This window comes from Sturnira hondurensis, unplaced genomic scaffold (genome assembly GCF_014824575.4).
Source record: "Sturnira hondurensis isolate 20B ecotype Veracruz unplaced genomic scaffold, ASM1482457v3 Scaffold0011875, whole genome shotgun sequence".
NCBI lineage: Eukaryota > Metazoa > Chordata > Mammalia > Chiroptera > Phyllostomidae > Sturnira > Sturnira hondurensis.
This window is the reverse complement of record NW_028084506.1, coordinates 1-25,553: the sequence shown is the minus strand read 5'-3', so window position 1 is coordinate 25,553 and position 25,553 is coordinate 1.

Below are 25,553 nucleotides of genomic sequence, written 5' to 3'. Positions count from 1 at the left end.
TGATTTGTCTCTGATTTTGGCTGGAGTAAGTGAGAGAATGACATCGCTCTTGACAGAAGTGAGGTAGAGTCTGGGAAGAGCAGATTGGGAGGAGTATCAGGAGTTCAGCTTTTGACATGTTGAGTTTGATTTAGAGGGCCACTGAGGTTTCCCTAAAAAGGAGACAGACCAGGAAAGCCTTGAAGGACACGAGGAGGCAAAACTTGGGAAGACTCCGTGAGAGGCCATATGATTGAGCACCTAGCACAGTGCAGTTCCAGACAAGCTCAGGCCCAGTTATCCCCACTCCATCACCCGTAACGATTGGCTTATGCTCCAGGGGCAAGAACTGATGCTGATTCATCACAACACCCTCCCTTTAGCGGGCAGTCTCTACCTTGTCCACTGCAGTTGCTAAACAATATTTTCTGAGGGCATGAGAAAGAGGAATCAGCTATAATTAATAGAAAAGACTGTCCCAGCCATCTTCCCTTCCAAGGATGCGATTCTGGCCAAGATGCTTTGCATTTGGGGGAGAGGAACTGGGAGTCTGTATCCTCTCTCTTCTGGTTCATGCCGTATGGGGGTTCTCCAAGTGCAACACCACCTGCTGCAGAGTCGGCAGGGGCGGGGGCCAAATTCCTGGACTCTTTCCCAGACCTCAGTCTGCATTTCTGGGGGAAGAAGCTGAGATCTCTCTGTTAGAGACCCACCGAGTGATTTTTCAGAAACGAAAATTTTAGCACTACCGACACGAAAGAAGATGACCGCTCACTGACATTTTTTCCTTGGAGGCAGATCATTTCTAGCTGTGATGTGGTAAATTACAGCCACTCCGCAATTTTATGATAATGTGTGCTCATCACCTAATCAAACCGCTCCGGCTGAGTTGGAGCCTGGCTGGCTCAGATCCCCATGCGTGTTGTCAGGTGACTGGTTCAGCAAGAGAGGCTTTTTGCCAAATAGCTCTCACTTGAACTTTGCAGCTTCAGGAGAGAAGTACGAGGGAACACATAAATGCCAAATGTCTTATTATTCTAGTTTTCAAACAGTGAATATGATTCTAGCACACATTCTCAAGAACTAAGGCTGCATACTTACTTTACTCAACCATAATAAAGCAACCAACTTGGGTTCTAAACATTGTCAGTGAGTTTATCCCATGCTGACTTTTGGTTCCATATATGAAAAGGGACACATTAAAGAATGAACTGAAGATTAAACTGCTGAAGAGGCCTGAAAAAGTACTGGACAAAAGAGCTGCTCTGGCTGGTGTGGCTCAGTGGATTGAGCATTGGCCTGCAAACCAAAAAGTCACCAGTTCTATTCCCAGTCAGGGCACATGCCTGGATTTTGGGCCAGGTCCCCAGTTGGGGGCATGAGAGAGGCAACTGATTGATATGTCTCTCACACATCAGTGTTTCTCTCCCTTTCTTTCTTCCTCCCTCCCTTCCCCCTTCTCTAAAAAGAAATAAGTAAATAGATAGATACATAAATAAGTAAGTAAGTAAGTAAGTAGTTTTTTTTAAAAAAGGTAAAAAGCCAAGAAATCAGACAAAGAGAATCTGAATGGTGAAAGTGCCATAGACAAAGTCGTATGTGGCCCCAGTGCACTGATGGTGAATTTTTGTATTGATTTTTTTTAAGAGAGAGAGAAAGAGAAACATCAATTTGTTGTTCCGCCTATTCATGCATCCATTGGTTGATTCTTGTATGTGCCCCAATTGGATGGAGATGGAAACGGCAAGCTCGGTGCATCAGGAACAACACTGTAACCAACTGAGCTACCCAGTTGGGACCATGATGGCAAATTTATGAATAAAAAGCCTAATATTCTTAAAATAAGAGTGACAGGGATAACAGGGAGAGGGAAGGGGATAAGGAGGCGCTCAAGAGTGCATACTTTGGGAAAGAGAGAGAGACTGCACCCACAAGGAGAAAGCAGGTGGAGCACCATGCGACAGAGACAACTTTTCTTAAAAAGGAAGAACAGAAAAAAAGAGAAAGAAGCACTCTATGATAAAGGAAAGAAGACAAAGGACAGAGTCAGTTGGCAGCTCAGAAAATAAACAAACAAAAAACTGGAAAGATGTGGCTGAGAGATCCCATAAGAAACAGGGATCGTCAGCCATGCTGCTTTCCCAGCCAGGAGCAGGAAGACACTGTGGACTCTGTACCCCCCCACCCCCCATCACAATACCGAGTCTGGGGACTCAGCAATAAAAACCAGTAGTGCCTCTCATGATCCGAGTGCCTACCTTCGTCAGGAAGCAAACCACACTAATATTTATTCCTGTTAAATAACAACTCTTAGTCTTAGCTTCTTTTTCATTGATGTCAAAAATTTTTTTAAAGAAAAAAACAAAGACAAAACAAAAAGCCTTTTACATCAGCTCCATGAGGGCAATGTTACTGCTACTCATCGCTGTTTCTCCAGTGCCTAGAACAGTGCCTAGCCCATAGTAGTCGCTCAATAAGCATCTGTGGAAGAATGAATAAATGCCTTCTACTTCCTGAGGTGAAGAGCCAGATTTACACACATTTCCATCTGAGGAGTATCACTGTTTCCTGTAGTTTACTTCCACATAGCTCGCCCCACCAGTTAACTACCCCCTACATAAATCTCTGCAGTTTTCACTTAAGATATAACTTTCTGGTGACCCCATAAAAATTGGCAGAAATTCCCGGCAAGGACAATATTATAATTGGTCTTGGGGGGGAACCCATGGAGAGATAAATTTCACATTATTCATGTTTCCAGATGGGCTTCAGTCCCCAGGGCAGGCATTCCAGAACCTTTTCTCAGTCTTAAGTTTACTCCAAGAAATATAAATAGTGATTTAGGGCTTGATTGCTCCCACAAAAGACTCCCCTGTTTTTGTGCAGAGCGGGAAGTAGGGCTGAGGAGCAGGAGGAGGGCTGGCGCCCACCGGAAGGGTGCTGTGTGGGAATACGGTGCTGGGCTGCAGGACATCTCGGTGGGGGGGGGGGGTGAGGGTTTGGGGACAGAGGGATGGGCTCAAGATAGAATTGGCTGCATGGTCAGGCAGTTCCGGAAGCTTTGAGCAGCAATAAGCCTTTGATGTGGGTTCATCTCACCCACAAAAACAGTCTCCCCACGCCAAGGGTAGTACCCAAGGCTATTACCCAAGGCTACTCAGCTCAGCTGGTTGGGGTGCTATGCTGCTAATGTTTGCTTGTGGTATGTCCTGAGCTTTGACTCGACCAATACATTAAATCCTCCAAGAAATAGTTGTGTGTCAGCCTCTGTGATGGTTACAGGAAATACAGCCATGAATGAGGATGGGAGCAACATTTGTATCAGTGAGCTCTTGTCTGTTTCATGGCCTCAGATTCCAGCCCTAGTTAGATACTTCTCCCGGGCATTGTTGTTTTCAGAGGGTTACATGCAGTGGAGATAGATCAGAGTAAATTCTTCAGGAATTCTAAACAATAGGTCAGGGGAGCTCCATATTCTGAGGATATAATGTAATGAATTGAGAATCATCCAGTCAAATATACACTAGACACTCGATTCATGTAAGGCCCCATCAGAACTCCAGTGTGATATCTAGTCTCCCATTAGCAGAGGCATCCCAGCTTACCCGGCCCACAGCACAACCTCCTAACAGGGGGCCTTGCTTTCTATATTTCACATAATAGGCAAAGTATTTTATCACAACCTGGCTGAAAATACTCCAATGACTTCCAGTTGCAATTAGATTAAAATCCCATCTCCTTGTCAGGATCGGCACTGCTTTAGAATCTGGCTCCTGCTTATATCAGACTTCTCTAGAAGCTTGTTCTGGCCTTGGGGTTGACCTGAAAACTCTTCCCACCTTTTCTTTGCTTGCCTAGCTCTTCATTACTCAGGGCTCAGTTCAAAGATCTGTGAGAGTTCCTTCCTGACCGTCCTATCTTAAGTAGCTCCACCCCTTTTCTGCACAGTCTCTTCATCTCATTAGCATACTTCCTATTCATCACAGCTTCAGGGGGATCGCCTTATTTGTTAGATGACAGGTTATTACCCATCTCCTCCCACTGGAATGTAAGTTCCTTGGGAGCAGGACTGTAGTGAATTCAATAAATATTTGTTAAGTGAATTTTTACCTATCACATTTACCAAGGTGACTGGGAATGTCACCCAGGGGTTTTCTGGGAACGTCTGTGACTGTCACCAGATGGCCAATGGTTTGAAGGCACTTTAGAAATCACATTTAAAAGCAGGGTTCAGGACACAGAGCCCAGCTCCTGGTGGTAACCTAATGCTTAGCACTTTTTGTTAAACTGACTTGAACTAACTTAGCATCAGGCCAGTAACTGGAATCCCATTAGTTCTTTGGGGAGTCGGGCAGTGGTTCAGGAAGGTGAGTTCATAATAGCTACGTGTTAAAAGAGTTGGTGTCATCCCACGCCTCCACGGGGCTCTGGCAGAGCCCAGGGATCATGGTGCCACCCCAAAAGCAGTAATCCGTCACAGGGCTGGGGCTGGTTGGGGTGTGATAGATGGTACAGTGGTCTCATGTTTGATGCTGTGTTGAGACTAGGTGTTGGTAGGTGGTGTCCTTCTGTAATATGTGCGGTAGCTGAATTGACGGCCTCTGTTCAAAACTGACAAGGAGAAAATGAAGGTTTCCCTTGTTTTCTGTGTTGCACATGATACCCAATTGCTTGGCAGCTAGTTAAAATTCACATTTCCCTTGTCAAGTTTTTCTCAACTGTGTGTGAAGATCAGGTTAATGTGTCTCCCCTACCTTTGCCCTCTTTGGCTAACGCATTGGTTATATTTGCATCTATTTTTACATTAATCTTTTTTTTCTGTCCCTTTGACAGCATAGTACCAGAAATGGCATATTATGTTCACAGACATTCGGTGTTGGAATGTATTTGTTCTAATATAAATACAGAGACATAAAAAGACATGTTGTGTATATCTATTCAATCCTTTAAGTGACCTAAGGTCAAAGATTGTTTTTTTTTTTTCTCCGTGGAATGACCACTAACAAAAAGGATTTGTCAACTCCTAGGAACTTTAGAGATTTCTAATCTTGCTGAAACAGGAAGTTCTAGACATTTGTGAAATTGATTTTTCCACCCATATAGGTTCATGTACGGATCCTCAAACACACATTTGTGCCACTGACTCATGCAAAGGGAGACTCACATCACCTTCAGCATGTTGCTCCGTACCTGCCGCAGACCCGGCGTGGTGACCTGCTGGTGCTGTCTCGGTGCAACCGAACGATCAGATTTCAGATCTGTGGAAAACAGACGGGTTTTGCTCAAACCCTCTTTTCATGTCTCTTCGTGATCCACCACTTACGTAGAATTTGCAGCTGAGAATCACTCACTGGCAGCTGTAGTCACAGACCTCTTCACATTTCAGTGAATTAACTGAGCAGGGAATCAAGAATTGTCTTGAGGTTTCAAAAGCAATGACTCAGGACCACGGCTGGTCATCACCCTGTACAAGGGACGACAACTGGAGAGCAGGATATGAATTTTTCTCACCCCAAAGAAACCCTGGAGAGATACTCTCTTAAGGTTTATAGGAAATTTGTTTCTGACCCAAGGGTCACAGAATAGCTCACCATGAATTTTAATTGGCTGCCAAGTCACTGCTAATTCATCTCTGACTCTGGCAGAAAAAAATGTTACCAAGAGTAATTTAACAGGAACAATTTTTCTTTTTCTTTCTTTTTAAACATAAGCATAATTCTACAGCTGCTGAAAGTCTAACAGAGAGGTTGGTAAATAAACATATGGAACTAGGATGCATTCGTTTTCAGAACTTTCTGCCTGGAGAGGAGACTGGAAAACTGTAAGATTCACTTTGGATTATAAATCTTTCATTCTGACGAGGGAGTTATCCTCATGTTACTGCCAAAACCAGGCCAAACCAATTTTGCAATGCAGTGAAATGAGCTGGAGGGACAGCGCATAAGAGGACCTGTCACACTGTACACGTCAAGTGAAACTAACACCGACTCAACTTTAGTTTGAGGAACTGAGCTCCCAGGTCCCTGACCTCCCTTCCTGCCCTCGGCTTCCTAGGGTCCGTCTCGGCCCCTACCCATTCCTCTCATTTCTTTTCTCCCCATTTTTGCCCTGACTTTTCTCTCTCTTCAAACTCATTTTATTTCTTTCTCCTACTGAGTATCAATTATATATACTCATTATAATATGTTTATAGAAATTTACAGTTGAATCATCAAACATCCAAATACCTGTATTGAAAGCTGAGCATCCTTTCTGGGAATTTATGCCTCTTGAAGGGTAATGTCAGGCTGTTCACTCGTCACACATTCCCAGTCACCTGTGCCCTTGTGTCCTTTATTGTAGAAGCTAGAAGGAAAAATTCTCACTTCCTACTTTCACTCTCTCATTTTAAAGCAACTTTGAAATGTTTAGAAGTTTTTCTCCATGAATTCTTTTTAGCTTCCCAGCTTCTCTTGCAGCTAGGTGAAGCCTGAGGCACCTGATTCCTGGTTAAAAACCTCTGTTGAATTTTTCAGGCCTGACCGCGGGCAATTCCAAAGCAGACCTCCACATGGCAGACCTCCAAGGAGAAAGCTGTCTGCCGGACACCAGACCCATACACAGCCAGTGTGTAGCAGTCTCTGAGGGGCATTGCAGTGAAGGACTCAAGGACCCCTGGCCAGTCATGATCTTATATAGAGTTGCATTCCCAGCCTAGGGGCCTCCATTGGAGAGGGTCTCCTCATTAGGGAAACTTGAAGACATTTTTTTCCCCCTCTAACTCAGTACTTTTCTGCTCCTGGTCCTTCTCCTTCTACTCCGTCCTCCCCACAGGTCCACACAACTGCAGGAACCTTTTGCTCGGGGCTCCCTCAGGAGTCAGACAACCCAGCTCTGTGCTGATCCCTCCCGGTCCTCCAGTGGTGTGGGAGCACCAGTCCACGGGGAAAAGTAAAGCTGGGGGAGTGGGCGCTTTCTCGGGTTAGCCTCCTGCGCTTGTACTGTGTCACTAAGCAATTGAAGGTTTTACTGTTGCTTTCATTTCAGCTTGTTGTTGCTTTAATGGGCTGCCCCAACACTTGACAGCTCAGCTGTCTCTCCCAGCTCACCTTAGGTCCTGACAGAGCTATGTGATACAACTTTGGACAATAAATCAAAGAGGAAGTCATCGGCATGGTGTATGTGAGAGCTTTTGCTTTCTTGCTCAGGCAAGTAAGATATTGGGGATTGGTGACAAGCGGCTTTCTGCCTTCATCTGCCCAGAAACAAGTGTGACGTCTGCAGATGCAGCCGTCATTGTGTGAACCTAACACAATAAGCCAAGTCCTTAAAGACGCTCAGAGGAAAGGCCGAAAGAGCCTGGGTTTTTGGTAACACTGCTGAGGTGCTGCAATAGCCCTGGGGTATTAAGCTTTGTACTTTCTCTTGTGCAAGGAAAAGAAATTCCTTATAGTAATTTAAAAATACATTCACAAATTCTGTGACTCTCTTCCCATCAAAAGGAAAAAAGCTGATTCCCCTTTTTTTTTACTTATGGCTCAGCTTTAGCTCACTGGGGATAACAAACAGTACAGCAAACAGGATGCTGAGGCCAGATCGTAAAGGCGATACAGGTTCTCTCTCGCTCTTTGTTCTTCTCTCTCTTTCTCTTTTCCCTTTCTCTTTCTCTCTTTCTCTCTTCCTCTTTTTCCCCCCTTTTTCTCTAAACATACATCTTGGGAGCCCTTAGCTGACAGACAAGGTGTCTAGCTGTGCCGAAGGGGCTATGCTAGAGAGACCACATTTTATTTTTTTGTTATTTTCACATGAGCACGATCCCGCAGCTGTGGCAAGTCCTACAGAGGGGGTGGGAAATCAGCATGCAGGCCAGGGATGGAGAGCTGGAATGTTGAGCCCTAGGATTTGGATTACTTAGCATGAATCATTCTTGGGGGACTAAGGAGAGCATAATGAATGCTACTAATTAGCCTGCTAAGTATTCTCTGCAACTAGAGGATATTTGGTTGCAACTAGAAAGCTGAAGTAATTATCTCTTTATTATGTATGAATCTATTTCTATGATCCACATGGGCATTTATGACTGGTTAACTCAGATAAATGGATGGCCAGGCTAATGACGACATTATGGATTCATGCCCTGCAGCTTCCTTTTATTCTAGGGCTATAGGCTCCACCCTTTGTAGTACACGGTGGCCACCGAGTCTGAAAACACAAGTATTATTTTACCATGTAATATTAATAAACCATTTATTATGTATTTATCTGTGTTTCCAGAACTCGGTGGCCATCCTGGAGACACTTTTTTGGAGGTATCTTGACCAAAACTCAATATCTCAGCTCTCCACCCACCCCACCTTCTCTGAGAAATAGTCCTGACCCACATGGGCGTGTTCCTAGCCACTCTGCCTATGTTATGCGACCTTGGCAGCAGATGATTGAACAAGAGATGAACACTTGATTGAAGCAGGGCCAATCATATTCTCTCTCAGGAGTAGGAACGGAGAGCCAGCCAGCCAGTCTCTGCTAATGACTGGAACAGTCACAGATAAATTCATTAGCTGTGGTTCAGCCATGTTGGGCCTTATGGAAATGGAAGCAGGAAGCTGGACTTGATATTAGAGGCTGAGGCAGACATCCAAGAAGAAGCCAGGGCGAGATGGTCCCGGAGCGCATCTTCGGAACATGGTTGCTTTTCATTTTTTAATTCCAGCTTTCCTAAGGTCTATCTCCACTCCTTCCCTGGGATCCCTGGCATACTTCTGCATCCTTATGCCAAACTCCCCCATTTTGCTTAAGGCCAGCTCAGTTGGTTTTTGCTGCTTACCCCCCCAAAAGAGGCTACCTAATCTACCTTTAAACTCTAGGGGAGGAAAAATAATTTTCCATCTATTCTTCTGAGATCTTAGATGGGACTCTTATAATAAAAGAAAGATTAATGAGAAAAACAAACATGTTGATCAACATGTTTACTTCATGTACACGTTGGAGATGCCCAGGGAAAAATGAGTGACTCCCCAAGGTGGCTTACACTTCACAATCAAACAGCATCTTGATAATGAAAGGGGGCCAGGGTGGGGTGTAGGACCCCTAAGGGAAGAGTAAATGATTTTTAGGAAAAATGAAGGGGTCCTAAGAAGAACAGAGGGGAGGCATTTTGCAACACAGCTCATCTAGGTGTGGTGTCAACTTCTAGTCTCTTTGGCAACAATCTTCCCTGGCTGACAAAACTGGAAGAGAATTGATGACAATTGAGTTCCTTTTGGAGGATCTGTCTTTTGGCCAATAAAGGGGGTTCAGAGAAAGCCTCTCCCTGCATTTGCTGGGTTTCAAATGCCTGCAACTGAAAATAATATGTATATCAGAGCAGCATATTCTGGGGTGGCCCATTCTGCTACCCTTCAAAACCTGGTCCCCTGCCTGCCCCGGGACTGCGCAGGCCGGGAGGGCCAGGGAGGTCTGTGTGGGGAAGTGCAGGTCCGTGGTCACTGAGGTGGAAACAATTTGCAGCCTGGAGATCAGCACTGGAAGCACCTCCATGAGACACAAGGGACAGCCGTCCGGGTCTGTGGAGGTCAGACAGCTCCTCTTTCTAGTCCCAACTTCATTTTTTTTCTACTAGAAAAACGTCTCCCTGAGGTACCGATGGAAGAATCTGCTCTTTGCCAGACCATTCCAAATCCTCATGCTCCAGCAGACCTTGGCTAAAATGAAAACGTGTCCTCAGATGCCACCGTGGAATTGTCCTCATAGGCTATTTGCACTGTCCTTCACTAAGACCAGCTCCACCGCGGGTAACCCCACGAGGCTGCTCTCCAGGCTTGTTTCTCCCATAATACCCCCGAAACTGCTCTTTATCAGACACCATTTCTGGTGGTTGTAATGGGGAACAAAAAGGAGACAAAATGAGGCTTTTTATTGTCAGTCTAGTGTCCCTTTCTGTTTACAGCTGGTAACTTTGTAAGGCTGGGCAAACAGTAGGGGGAAAATGGCAAAGGACTTTAAATGTGAATGTGAAAGGCAAGAATAGAGGAAAAACAAAGACTTACAAGCCAAACAGCATCACAAGAGGCAGAGGGTGGGGAGCAGGTCAGTCGGTGAGCTTCCTAAGAAGACCACTTTGTCCCAGAGCCACGCACTTCCCCAGCAAGAGAGCAGGAGGTGCAGAAATGTTTGTCAGGTTAAGTGACTGTACAAATGATTGAAAAGCTGGATAAAATAAAGGCCAGAAAACGAGAATACCCACTGTGAATAGGACATGCATTTGTTTCTGTCAAATTTCAAGTATTAAATCTTCCTGAATCTGTCCACTCCACTTAGAATCTGATGTAGCCTCTGGATATGAAGAGTCAAATTCTACCCCTTTCCCCCCAGTTAATGATCTCATACTGTTTTGAATGCGGGTATAAGTCACACCCTTGACCTCTCCACCTCGTCTGTAGATAAGCAGCAGGGTTCGCTCTGTGCCTTCAGGTAAATCCTGCCTGCACGACCACCTCGGGATTCTAATGTCTGCTCTATTTGGGCCACCAACTCCACAAAGGACAAGATTGGGAGGAGGCGCCTCTGTCCTGGTGTCTGCAATGTGGTGCGAGCCTTGTCACGGGGAACAGGGGGACTGGTGCCATCCCTTTTAATTACGGTCTCTGGAAGAAGGGGCCGAACCCCCTCTGATTTGGAGCGAGGCTGGTGTCGTCATCTGATTAACAATAACATATCTCAGCGCTCCAGTAATTACAGACCTATTCCTGAAGCAATCAAGTTGCTTATTTGAAAGAAAGACTGTTTCATTTCCCTAATGAATATGAACAGTTCCCCAGCGCCCAAAGGTGATGTGTCTGAATGCCCCACTGCAACCATGAAAAGCGATTATAAATAAATGACACAGGCTGCTCTGTTCTTAAAAATCACCGCGTGATCAATTTGAGAGACATGCATGGAGATGAGACTCATGAGATTTTGTTGTAATTATTCTGCCCGAAGGAACAAGATACTTTGTTCTTTGCTGGCACCATTTACATCGAAGCTTAAAGAGACTTTGAAAGCTCTGCCCTTTTCACCCTTCCCAAACCACTAGCAGGTACAGTTGCCCTCCAGTTGTAGGTGGGGAAATTGAGGTCCAGATGGATGAGCCCATCTGTTTTGAGCAGGCTCTTTTTTTTTATTAAAGATTTTGTTTACTTTTAGAGATGGGGGGAAGGGAGGGAGAAACATCAGTGCATGGTTGCCTCTCAAGCGCTCCCCACTGGGGACCTGGCCCACAACCCAGGCATGTGCCCTGACTGGGAATTGAACCAGTGACCCTGTGGTTCACAGGCTGGTGCTCAGTCCACTGATCCACATCAGCCAGTGCTTGAGCAGGTTCTTTAAAGATTCATACGTCATCCTATCTAACAGATTTTTAGGTATTTCCCCTACTCAACGGCTCTGATAATTGTCTATGTGTGAAAATACACCAGAAAGGAGAGAAATTAACAGAAAGCTATGAAGAAGGTGCCACCTTCTTTAAAATAATTTAAAAAGAGGTGTCTGTGCATGTGTATATGCACATGTGAGTACATCTTGGTTTGGGAGTTAGGAAATGGTAAAGAAGGAAAGATGGGAGGAGACAGGGAATTTTATCTCAGCCATCGACACCGAATCAACTGCCCTGCCCTGAAAATGTAACATACGAGGCAGAGGGCTTGGGACAGCCAGAAATGGGAGCTGGACTGACAAGAAACCATTTAATCACAATGCTTTAGGAATAAAGAATAATGTCCTTGGAATAAAATCTTCTAGAATATAAAGAAGAAAACTTGTTACTAGTTGATACAGGACCCCCATCTGAGTCCAACTACTGCCCAGAGTGGTGGTTTGTAATTAAATTTTCATTCAAAGTTTCACATTGAAGACTTCCAAAAATGCTCTTGGAGAGAATACTGAGAAATCAATATGTTAGCCTTTGCCACTTATGAAACATAAACATTGAATTCATTCTGAGCTGGGTTGCTCAGTTGGAGTGTCATCCCCTACACCAAAAGGTTGTGGGATGGATTCATGGTTGGAGCACATACAAGAGGTAGGCAACCAATTGATGTTTCTCTCTCTCTTTCTCTCTCTCCTCCCCACTCCTCCTGTCCCTCTCCCCACCCCCTTTCTCTCTCTCTCTCTCAGAAAAAAAATTAAACCCATTTGAAATTCACAGATACGAATCTACAGAATTTTCTCAACAAGACAACTAAAAATCAGTTTCTCCAGATCCTGGGCATTTATGTTTCTGAGGAGTCTCCCCTGCAGTATGAAGTTATCGGTGCTTCTCTGATGAGTTTCTTGATTCTGGGTGGCCTGTGCCCTTCTGCATTGCAGTGTGCGCAGCTCCCCGCCACGTGACCTTCACCAGGAGTGGGCAGGATCCTCCTCCCCCAAAGCCAGAGGAGCCTTACTTCTGCTAACTTTTAAAGGACGGAGAACACAGAACGTCCTTAGAATTGTTTCTGAAGTGTGGCTATTGATATGGTTTGATAGTTTTAAAGGAATCAACTAATCACATGCACCAAATCACTAGGTAGTTCAGTAAATCAGTCCCCTTAAGGGATTGTCTGTTGTCGATCAAATCAATTAACTGCTTTTGTCTGGGTTTTTGTTTTTGTTTTTGTTTTTGTTCATTTGTTTTGTTTCCGATATAGTGTAGGCACAGCTCCAGTTAAAGCAAACCAAACTTAATGCTTTTGGAATAGAAGTGGGCAATATTTTTAATATGTGAAAGTCCACATGGAAAACAGATTCAATAAAGAATTAGTTGGAATTAAGTGGGTTAAGCTCATCAGAAAAAAAATGAAAGGAAAAGGCTATTCTTGCCAGGGAATGAAATCTCTGCAGAAACTGGTTATGCAGAGGGTCCCTCTGGGCCTTGGAACAATTAGCTCTCAGAAAATTAGAGGACAGCTTTTGTGCTTCCGGGGGTTTGGGTGTAACAGGTGTGTCCTGTCCCTTAGGAAACTCTTCACTCCTTCTAGCTTTTCAGTTTCTGGATGCTTGCCCCTGCAGGGTAAACTCAAACCTTTGAGAATTAAAGAATCAAGCCATAGGGAGTCTGAGTAATTGGATTCTTGGAAGATATTACTTTTGCAAGGTTCTACCACAGATGTACTTCCTGGGATGTTTTCTATCAAAAGAAATAGTTCTCCTCCTACTGAGATAAGGCAAGAACTAAGATGCTATACAAGATCTGTCTGGAAGAAGTCCAGTCACCATTAATGTAATGAGAATGGTTTGCACAATATCGATGTGACCTGGCAGCCAAAGAGAGGAGACTGCAATGTGCATGTGTAAACACTGACAACTTTACTGTACTAGTCTGTGGGGGTGGTAGACACTGTTGAGTGAACATGTGTACTGTGTGGCTGTTGCATTAAAAAAGACTGAGTGAGTAGAGCAACGAATCTGCATCTGATTTTGTATTTAGCTTGAGCACTCCTCCACAGAAACTATCGTGATGATCCAGAAGGCTGAAGCTGTGGGCAACTGGTGATTGGCAGCTTTGTGCATCACACAGACTGCAGAGTTATTTGGCAAAGCATCAAATCAGCCAGTTGACTCAGTCTCCCAACGGCACAGATTTGGTGCCATGAAATGTCTGGCTTTTCCCAAAACTAAAATAACCTTCCCAAAAGTAGAGGAAAGAGATTACAGACCATTGATGAGATTCAGGAAAATATGACAGGGCAGCTGAGGGTGATTGGGAGAACTATGTGAGGTCCCAAGGTGCCTACTTTGAAGAGGACTGGGATGTCATTGTGCCATGTACAATGTTTCTTGTGTCTGGTATTTTCTTCAATAAATGTCTCTACTTTTCACAGTAAATGGCTGGATACCTTCTGGACAGACCTCATATTTCCTAAAGTGTGTGATGGAGAGACTATGTTTTTTCTGTTCCTTTACTGACTTTATTCTTAGGACAAAGTAGCAGTGGAAGAAGGTGAGCAGGCCTTAATCTTCTAGATGTCCAAGAATGAAATGTGATCTTCATAGTGAGCATTGTTAGGTATTAGAGAAAACGGGAGCACAAGAGAAAGTGGAAAAGGAGAGCAATTTTCTCATTTTACCTGCTGAGAATGATTTGATGTGTTTATGCCGGGTGAGCGTTATTATCCTGATGAAGGACAATATGACACAGAGTTAATGAAGGATCTCGAGTGTAAGGAGCTGCGGAAATAGGCATCTCCTCTGCGTGTGCAGGAGGCAGGTGTGGGAACAGTGGATTAGAATAGCGGGACGAATACTTATCCAACAAGGAGGAGTCGGCACATTCTTTTTCCAGGGCAGAAGACTCAGCACATCTTGGTATGTATATTTTTAGTAGCTGATGTGAAAATTCCTCCTAGGGAGGGACCCATCTTTGGGGAAATTGCCTCTGTAAGGGGGAGCAGTGGCTCCTGGGGTTTGACTAGGTCAAGGTCCAGCTTTCAGAGGCCAGAGTCAGGCAACTTTCTCTAACAGAGGATGGGGCCTGGAGGAAGAGGAAATAGATAGATAGATAGATGAGAGATAAGTAGATAGAGAGAAGGAAAGGTCATCAGAGGGGCTTTCGGGTAGGCTAAAAGTGGCAAGATGTTTGGTATAAATGGATATATATATTAGGGTCTAGCAGAAGTAATGCCTGTTTGGGCATGGTTAGTAGGGTAGTAATATGTGTGTAATAAATTACAGTTGTAATTTGAACATTTCACCTAAAATGTCATATGGTAAGCTTGAGTGTGGTATTATGTTATAGAATTACATGCTTATGATGTTGTAATAAATGATTTTGTAATAAAAGGGGGTGTTATTTGTGCCAGACCCTGTATATTTGGAAAGCAATGAAGTTGACCCCTTGGGAGTGGAGTAGAGGTTGACTGTGTGGGTGCAGGATCTGGAAGCAGAAGGGCCTTTAAAACTGTGAGTCTGTGGTAGGGCCCGGGACCTGCAGTGGGCCCCGCCTGATGCCTTACTTACTGAGAAAAGCAGGGTCAGAATTTGAGGGGTGTGCATCATTTTGACATGTGGCTGCAGAGAGCCACATGTCGGACTTCCTCCCGAAGATGAGAGAGCTGCTTCGCAACATAGAAATCCACTTCTAGTGGTGATTCTCATGGAAGTGTGTACACCGACACACCTTTTTAGAGGGAACTTTGGCAGCATCTATCACCACTTCAAATGGGCACACCTTCCAACTCAGTAATTACACCTTAGGAATCTGCTCTATAGAAAAGCGCATGTACAAATATATAAGATCAAGGAGGTTTCACTGAAGGAGGGCCATCTGAATATGGCCCTGCGCAGTGTAACCAACTTTTCATAGCAAAAACTTGGGTAAAAAAACATGATTGTCCATAAGTAGGGTAATGGTTACACTGGTTATTATACAATTGTATGGGAAGATCTCCAGGATACTAAGAACAGATTTTTTAAATTGATATAAAACTCACATAACATAAAATTAACTCTAAAATATTTTACAGTGTGCAATTCAGTGGCATTTAGGGCCATCATGGTGTCCCGCAGCCATCACATCTGTCTAGATGTAGGACATGTTTATCCCTCCAAAAGGAAACCCCATACCCAGTAAGCACTCATTCTCCATTACCCTGAGAAATGACTTTTAAATGTCAGAATAGTGGGTACAGTGTTATCCCATTTACATTTTTAAAAACCTCCCAACTCTGTCCTGTATATCCACATATCTACAGAGGAAGTGTAGGGTTGTCACCATAGGTGGGAACTCAGGAGCCAGCCTGTGTGTGGAGTATCTTGGCTCTAAGAGAGGCCAGCTGTGCATCTCTGGGCAAATATTTAGCCTCTCTGTGCCTCCATTTCCACTGGTGTAAGTTGGGAATAATAATAGTACCTACAGAGAATTGTGCAGCATAAATCAGTGAGGACAAGCCTGACGTTGTCACTGTGTAGTCTGTCTACTTCTGTGTTGCTTGAGTTGTTTTAAGCCCGTATCATGAGCAGATAAACCTATTTTCAACTAAGGGAGCGAGTGTGCTGAGCATGCATCCCTTTCTGGACCTGGAAGAGCTGCTCCACCACAGTGATCGCCTCCTGTTTAAAGCAAAGACTTCGGAGAGATGCATGTTTTAGTGCAAGCAACAGAGTAGTCATTCCTTTCCTATCTCAACATCACAGCAGAAATGGAGGTGTTAAGTGTCAATAAAATTTTGACTAAGAAACCCATGTGAAGTCCCCCACCTTTTTTTTTTTTCTAGAGAGGAGAAAGGACAGAGAAAGAGAGGTAGAGAAACACTGATTGGTTGCTTCTTGCACATGCTCCAACAGGGGACTGAATCTGTAACCTAGGCGTGCACCCTGACCTGGAATCGGACCAGCAGCCTTTTGTTTTGCAGAGCATTGCCCAACCAGCTGAGCCACACCATTCAGGGCATGTCCCTGTTTTTGAATTACATCTAAATGAAGGACCAGCAAGCAATCCAAGGAGGAAGGGGGAAGGGTCTCTATGAAGCTGAGATACCTAAAGGGGGTAGGTAGGAAGGGATGAAGGAAAAAAGGAAGAAAGGAAGGAAGGAGAAAAGGAGGAAGGGTGGGGAGAAGAAAAAAAAAGGACCAATAACAGGTTAGAATGAAGGAAAAGAAGAGAGAATGGTGAGAGGTGCAAAGTAACAGTCTTGCCTGAGAGAGCCCTGGCTGTGCTCTGATTATAGCCTCTATTTAATGGTTCAGGCTAAAACAGAGCATGGGTAAAGCATTACACTCAAAAATTTAGAAAAAGAGAACTAAGAGAAGCAATTGTGACTTCCATTTTTAAAGAAATGTAGTGCTAATCTACATTGAGATTTAAAAAGCGCCAATACGGAACTGCCGTGGTTCCTTGTACATTACCCCGTCAGTGTGAGTGCAGCCATCTCAACCCCCAGGCGCGCCTGCGGAAACCACCACATTGACAGTCCCCTGAGAAGACTGTAAACCTGTTTCTAAATCTGAATATGGCCCTGCGCAGAATCCAGGATGCTGGGCCATCTTAGGTTTGGGAATATTTCATGAGGTTTGAAGAGAGTAAACACAAAGCTCAGGTCCAGTTAATTTCCTTAACAGAAGAATGTGGAAGCACAGGTATAGGATTGGCTAAGTCTTGCAGAATAAAAAAAGAATAAACTATTGAACCACTACTTCTCAAAAGGAATATTTTAATTCTCACATGCTACAGAACCACCACAAATGAGGAAGATAGACAGCATTTTGCAAGCATATGTTTTCAAAGATTTTTTTAAAAAATGTTTTGTGTGCATTTGTTGATTCGATGAAGTGATTCGAAGGGATAAGCAGGGCTTGGCATCTTCAAAAGGGCAACTTGGCCTCTGATAGTGTTCTGGAAAAATTAAATGTGTTGTTAAGGATAAATTACAGTTTGATTCAAGTTGTCTTGTTAAAATGTCATTCCTCTTTCCCTGCAACCTACTTCCCGTCTCATTAAGCCAGTTGACTAGATATATCTAGACAATTATGCTGGTGATTTACTACCTTACTGCTCAGTTGCTCCTGGGAGCTGAAGGGTGGGGGAAGGGAAATAACATTCCCATCTTCTATGTCTCTGTCTTCTGCGGAGGATGATCAAGTCCTCAGCTGTAGCATTAAACACAGCAATAGAAAGCAGAGGCACAGCAAGGCATTTTCACTGCTGTTATGAGCTGAGATATAAAATGAGATTTATTTGCAACAATCTGATAGAGAAAATTGAGTCCTGGGGAATGGATGTCCCAGAAAGCCTTTCAAGTCAGCCAGGAGTTACTATAGGACATGTGTCTCACAGCAAAATATGAATCAAAAAAGAAAAAAACCTGAGCTTTGACATTTTCTGTAGCCTCCATTAAAGATAAAGGAATGGACTAGTTTGTATAATATGAATGGCCACAGTTACAGTCTTCCTCTGATCCAGTCTCTCCTAACAGTTGGATACCTTGGGCCCTTAAATTGGTGCCGTAACTCAGCTTTCTGCTTTTTAAAAAAATGCTGTTCTTGCATAGATGGAATGCCAAATAAATAAAACCTACAAATGGGGCTCTCCTTTTCCCAAAAACTTTAATCCTAATATTTTCAAATAATGGTGATGGCTCTCCTAGAATTGCACATTTTATTTCTTAAATTTTCTGAAAATTACCATTGAAATTGGAATTTGATGATATAGCCATCCCCAGCTGATATTTTAAAATGAGAGCGGTAATTCAAAGTGTGTGTTAAATTTCATTTGCTCGAGTATTCGTTCGGTAGCCAATATTTGCCACAATTCTATGCCTGACATTTCTGGGCTACGTTCAACGATAAGTGAGATTTTTCAATTTGTGTAATGTGCTTCCAGAACATTTTCCAAGTCTATACACGTTTGCAAACTGTCAGGGATCACAAGTAAAACTTAAAAAAGTGAAGGTCCCTAAATATATAAGGGCTTTGCCAACATCGAAGGTAGCCCCCTTCCCTGTAAGTCCAGCTTTAGTTCTTTTCACTAAGCAAGGGGTCTGCAGCTCAGAACACCAGCAACTGAAACCAGTTCTTTTGGGTCCTCTGTGTTTTACCTAGAATAACGCTATACAGCATTCATATAGTAGCCACACCTGTTTCAGCTACTCAGGAGAGGAATTTTTTCAAAATTCCCCTTTTCACTTGATTTTGGGAATTTCCCCCCTAATCTAGAGCTATTTCTGTGAAGGACCAGGTGACCACTTTGGAAGGGAAAACTTTCTGACATCTTTATCACCCACCCTAGACAGAAATGAGGGCCTGAGAACGTTCAAGGGTAACGGGAACGTTCTGTCGTCCTAACTCACCACCTCACTAAAGGCGGGTGGGGTCAGCTGGCCACAGCTTCTCGTACCCTCCTCGGAAGAGTTTGTGTACAAATTTTACAGACATCTCTTGTGTTGCTTGTTGTGAATATGTACAATATATCTTTAGGGAAAGTACATACAGCTTTTGTGTAACTTGCTTACTAGTTACAATTTGATTATTTTTTCTTCTTTGTCTCAGAGAGGTAGGAAAAATGATTAATTGTGTGGTGGGGTAACAGGAAGTCTTTCTTTGGCCCATAAAAGGCAATTGAATCAAGAGTTTCCCAAAACAGTGTCATTGACTTGAAAAATTCACATCTGCATTGTATTTATATTTATCTTATTTTTTGGCCTTTGCTCATCTTTGAATAAGACTCTTAAGTTCTATTTTCTAACTACAAATTTGAAAATATTTTGATTGTTTTATTTATCATTTATCTCGAAGTCCAAAGGATATGTATTGTTCTTTGCTTTCTTCCTATGTTCCCCAAACCTTTGTTTTACTCTTGGCCTGAGGATATGATCTTTGATTTTAGAGAGAGAGGAGGGGGTGGTTGATGGGGGAAGAGAAAGAGAGATATCAATGTGAGAGACAAACATCAATTTCTCTCTTGCTTCCTGTCTGTGCCCTTCCCAGGGACTGAACCCTCAAGCAAAGCATGTGCCCTGACCTGGCATTGAACCTGAGCCACCCAGCCAGGGATACCCCAGACTTTTTTCTCTTCCTTCCTATAATCACCATGCTTTATCTATCAAGCTTAAAACTATATGAGAAATTTTAAAGAAAACAAAGACACTTTGAATAGTTATCTCTGCTGATTATTAAGACTTTTTAATTTTATTATTTTTTATACATTTTATTTTATTTTTTTTTATTTTAGAGAGAGGGGAAGGGCGGGGAGAAGGAGAGGGAGAGAAACATCAGTGTGAGAGAGAAACACCAATTGGTTGCCTTCCATACCTGTCTACCCCAGCCTTGGGACCAAACCTGCAACCCAGGCATTTGCTCTGACTGGGAATTGAACCAGTGAACTTTTGAGCCACACCGGCCTGGGCTGACTTATTTTTTTTTTAAGCATTTTATTTATAAGTAATTATAGACTCACTGAAAGTTGCAAGATAAATACATAGAGTTCCCTGTACTCTTCACTCAGCTTCCGCTGATGGTGGCATTTTATGGAACTCTAATACAATATCAAAACCAGTAACCGTCAACTAGACTATAGACCTTATTCAGTTTTCTGCCAATTTGTGTGTGTGTGTGTGTGTGTGTGTGTTGATAGTTCTTTGTNTTGAACCAGTGAACTTTTGAGCCACACCGGCCTGGGCTGACTTATTTTTTTTTTAAGCATTTTATTTATAAGTAATTATAGACTCACTGAAAGTTGCAAGATAAATACATAGAGTTCCCTGTACTCTTCACTCAGCTTCCGCTGATGGTGGCATTTTATGGAACTCTAGTACAATATCAAAACCAGTAACTGTCAACTAGACTATAGACCTTATTCAGTTTTCTGCCAATTTGTGTGTGTGTGTGTGTGTGTGTGTGTGTTGATAGTTCTTTGTGGTCTGACTCCACGTACAGGTCTGTAAAACCCCCACCACAATTACGATGCCAAATTGTTCCACCACCACAAAGGAACTGCTTCATTCTACTCCTTCATATTCACATCCTCCCTCCCTCTTTCCTTGTCCCAAACCCCACTAATCTATTCTCCATCTCTAGACTCTTGTTACTTACGGGATGTTATGTAATGGGAGTCACACAGCATGTCACCTTTTGAGGCTGACTTTTTCCTGCTGAGCATAATGCCCTTGAGATCCACGCAGGTGGTTGCATGTATCACCAGATAATTCTTTATGTTGCTGAGGAGAATTCTACAGTATAGGCATTCCAGGTTAAACCATTCACTCTTTGAAAGACGTTTGGGCTGTTTCCAGGGTTTTGCTCTTACAGAGACAGTCACCTCAAACATTCATGTACAAGTTTCTATACATGTGTGTGTGAATGTAAGTTTTCAGTTCTCTGGGACAAATGCTCAAGACTAGATGATCGCTGGGTTGTAAGGAAAGCGAGTGTTTAGTTTGATAAGAAACTACTAAGAATTTTTCCAGAGTGGCCGTACCGTTTTATATTTCTCTGAGCAAGTACTTTTCTGTATCCTTGCCAGCATCAAACTTTTTTAGATAGGTAAATTGAACAGCAAGACATTGTAAGAAGTCATACGAAGGCTGGATACAGACTGAATGAAGTGTGTGGAAAGAGATACTTGGCTTGTATAGGAGCCTTAGACAACTTTTTCCAGAGGGGCTGACAGCCACGCTTGTTGTAATATAAAATTCCCTGGTCCTTATCAGCCTGGAGCCACACACCAGAGAGCAATGGCTGCAAGTGAGAGAAAGCCCCGCTGCAGTCAGTTAGTCATGTGGGGCTGTTTCCTCTCCAACAAGAAGTCCAGACATCAGGGGTTGCAGAGGCTCAAAGACGATGGCAGTGGCTGCTGCTTCGGGAATCATGTCGCCCTTCCTTTGGGAAAAAGAGAGGAGGAGAAAGGGCAGCTTTTGCATCAGAAAGGAAATCACTATGGTCTCTGTTTTTGCTGCCTTGTCCCGAACACTGTCCTGAGTCCCTTGTGGTTGGAATGTTGTAGGGAGAAGGTCTTGGAATGCTGGTTGGGCCAGGCACTCAACATTGTCTGCCACAGGGGACGGTCAATATTAATGGTCAACTTTGACCTGCTTAAGGCTTCACCTTATCGATCACGCATGGCCTCACCTTCTTTCAGAATCCCCTATCCTCAAGTGTTTCTGGCTGTGACCGTGGCAATACTTCCTTTGTGCTCGTAAACCAAGTCCCATCCCCTCAGTGGCACTCGGCTCTGGCAGGTCCCTGGGAGGTGCAGTGATGTGCACAGGGCCCTGTCCTCCTCCAGGCCTCTGCCATGGTCCTCTTGCCGTCTCTGTGGAGGAACTAGCATGCTCCCACCAGCTGGGGCTGCTTTTCTTCCCATAGTGGGGAAACAACTCCTCCTCTCGGCCATGTCCACCCTTGTCCACTCTGTGTGCCCAGTGTTACCTGTCACCTTCACTCTTCACCAGTTCTGACCTTGTCCATGGGGCTGGGCAGGTGACCAGACACTGGTGATCATTTCCACAGATGCGTCTTTCTCATTCTTGAGGCTCACAAAATAAAGTACATCCTAGCATGCACTTTCAGTGGCAAAACAGCTCATGCAAACAGACAGCTATCAAGGGGACAGCCTCGCCTGTCCAGACACGAATCTTGGCTTGAGCCTGAAAGGACCGCCCTTATATACTGCCTTCCTGTTTGGCCACCAGTGCTAGCTACTGCAGCCAGCCTGACTGCCTGGATCACTAGCTCCGTCCTCCGTCACTGCTCAGTATTGGTTTCCGTGGTTACCGGTAGTGTTAGAGCCAAAAGGGGCTATTTCCAGTGAAGAATGGAGACCCAGTCAGAGCCGCCCTTAAATTTCAGTGGGGCAAAGAAAGCCCCACCTACCTTAACTGCTGCCAACTTAGTATGTGCAACAGTAGTCAGGTTCTGCACTAGTTAAGATGCAAATGCCAGTTGCTATAACAAAGACTCCACTAGAGCAGTGGTTGAAACAAGAGAGAAATTTATTTTTCTCTCTGGGCTCAGAGCTGTTATGGCACCTTGTCTATATCACACATCCAACTGCCTTGTACCTATATTGCTCTGACATCCTCAACAGGTGGTGTCGATCCCTGGGTCCTACTTATATGGCTAGGTCTCACCACCATGCTCACCTCTATCCAGTGAAAGGGAGCAAAGTGGAATGGGAGGCAACACTCCTTTTATTGTATGGGCATAACCGGGAGAGTCTCCAAATAATTTTTGCTTCAATCTTATTAGCTTATTAGCCTGTTCTATTATTGGAACAGGGTTACAGTCGTTGGAGAGCAACCGGCAGAATCAGGTATTACGCCCTCTAGATCGCAGGCCAGGGAAGAATGGTATAATTTAGGGCAGTGGCTCTCAACCAGGGGCAGTTTTGCCCCTCAGGGAATGTCATTGGTTGTCTCCCCGGGGGGGGGGGTGTGCTGCTGGCAACTGATCATTGGTTGTCTCCTGGGGTGGGGGATGGGGGCATGTGTGCTCCTGGAACCTGTGGGTAAATGCTGCTAAACCTTCTACACTGAACAGGAGAGACCCCCCACTCCCAACAACATTAACATTATTTGGCCTAAAACGTCAGCAGTGCTGAGGATGAGAACCCTGCCTTCAGGATAGATCTTTACAAAGCCTTAGCCTACCACATGTTAGTGATCCCTTTTGGCTTTCATGTCCTGTTTTCCTCAAAAAAAAAAAATTTGAAAACCACTATACCCTCAGTGAGATTTTGGTGACATCAGTATGCTTGCACTAAATTAGAATTGAGACTTGCTCTGGTCTAAATGGTTGTGTCCCCTTCCCCAGGACCCCAATTCATGTGATAAAATTCTAATGCCTGATGTGACGGTATGAGGAGTGAGGCCTTTGGGACGAACTTAGGTTGTGGGAGTGGAGCCCCTGTGAACAGGATTAATGCTGTTTTAAAAGAGACCCCACAGAGCCCCTCTGCCCCTTCCACCACATGACAACAGAGTAAAAAGTTGCTGGCTATGAACCTAGAAGAAGGCCCTCACTCAACCTTCATGATCAGATTGTTGGCATTCTTGATCTTGAACTTCCTGTCTCCAGAACTGTGAGAAATAAATTCTTTTTGTTTATGAGATACCCAGCCCTGCCCAGTGTGGCTCATTTGGTTGGATCATCCGCTAATACATCAAAACACTGGGGAATCCATTACCTGTCAAGGCACCACCTTAGGGTGCAGGTTAGATTCACCCAAGGACATGTATAGGAGGCAATTAATCGATGTTTCTCCCTCACATCAAAGTTACTCTCTCCTCTGCTCTCTTCTCCCCTCCCCTCCCTCTCTCTCTCTCTCTCTCTCTCTAATTCCCCCAACTCCCTCCCTGATTGCTCTTTTTCTATTGATTTAAAATCAATAAACATATTCGAAAAAGATACCCAGTCTGTAATATTTTGCATAGGGCAGCCCAAACAGACTGAGACAGCACTGTAAGACCGTTTGCCATAAATGTCACTTTAACAAAGGAATGAAGCTTGTCAGCCATGATGTGTATTTGCACAGTAGCCACGAAAACCCAGCTTTAGTCCTGAAGAGGAAGATTTCCTCCATTGGGTTTCCCCAAGCCATTTAATAATATATAATACACCATTAATCCAGAGGGAAGCTGGAAATGTATTCAATTAAAGCAAGTGTAATTTTGTACAATTAATCATAATCTTCTTAAGGGAAATTAAAATAATTTGTTTTTAGTAAGAAGGACCTATAATTTTCCGTGAAAAGTGGAAAACCCAAGTCATTAATACATCGTGTTTACTTTGAACGTGGTGACATGCACTGCAATTGTTGCTGTTAGTTTTCAGCGTGGAATAGTATGTGTTAGATCTTGTCATTTCTGGTTCTGATCAGCTGCTCTGATGACAGATTAAAAAGGCAGTCTGGCATTTCAGGACATAAATCTCAAATAATCAGCCTGAGAGAACAGCACCAAACCCCGCAGAGAGGTTTCCACACGAGACGAGGACACTTTGTACCAAACTGCAGGATCAGTGATGCCACTTGTCACTGGTTCAGCCTGAAGAGGCAGGAAAATGTCACGGCTGCTTCAGTGACCACCCAGGAGTCGTGTTCTCTAAACCCGGAAAATCACCTCTGGACGTTCTCCCCTGGGATGAGGATATACAGTGTGTCAGCTGAGCATCACGAAAACCTGTCCTGTTTTGAGTAATGCTCTAGGCGCCATGCGTTTTTCTTGTGCACAAAAACAGGCAGACTGTTCCTCATCTCCCACTTCCCGGGACCCGACAGACCTTCTAGGTCCTTCATAAAACTTCCTAGTCATTCTCTTAGAACAACTATTTCAAGGTGAATCATATGCTCTTGTACTTGTTCTGCTTTGTTCCCTTTCTGCCTACTTTGCTTTTCACATCTTCATTTTTGTCTTTCCTAGGAGACAGTAAATATCTTGAGAAAAAATTCACTTCTTAGGTGTTGTTTTCTTCATGACGTCTAGGGCAGTTCCTCACATATACAGCACATCTTTGTGGATTTTTCAGTGTTCACTTAGCCAAGGGCTGTGGTTATTAAGTATGTTCCCGGAGTCACAGTTACCATTATGAGACTGTATGCCACTACATTGCTCTCAGGCAGGAACACGCAAGAATCTGGAACATAGCAGAACAGAGAATAAAAGATCTGGATGTTATGTGATTATGAGACTTTTAAAAATATTTTATTTATTTATTTTTAGAGAGCAGGGAAGGGAAGGAGAAAGAGCAAGAGAGAAACATCAATGTGTGGTTGCCTCTCATGTGTCCCCTACTGAGGACCTGGCCTGCAACCCAGGCATGTGCCCTGACTTGGAATCGAACCGGCAACTGTTTGCTTCACAGGCCCGTGCTCAATCCACTGAGCTACACCAGCCAGGGCTGATTATGAGATTTTAAGTAGGGGAAATAAGTGCACATATACACATTAAAATATATACAGAATTTTACTCTGTTGGATCTACTGGTATGTAGTAAAGACCATTTAAAGCCCAACACATCTGAAATGTTAAGCTTATGTGACAGTGAAGCAAAACATTTTAATATCTCTGTTCATTTGTGAGGTGGAAGGAGCATAGCTCTAGCAACCAAGACAAGGACCTGAGTCCCTGGTCACACCTCACCACTTGTTA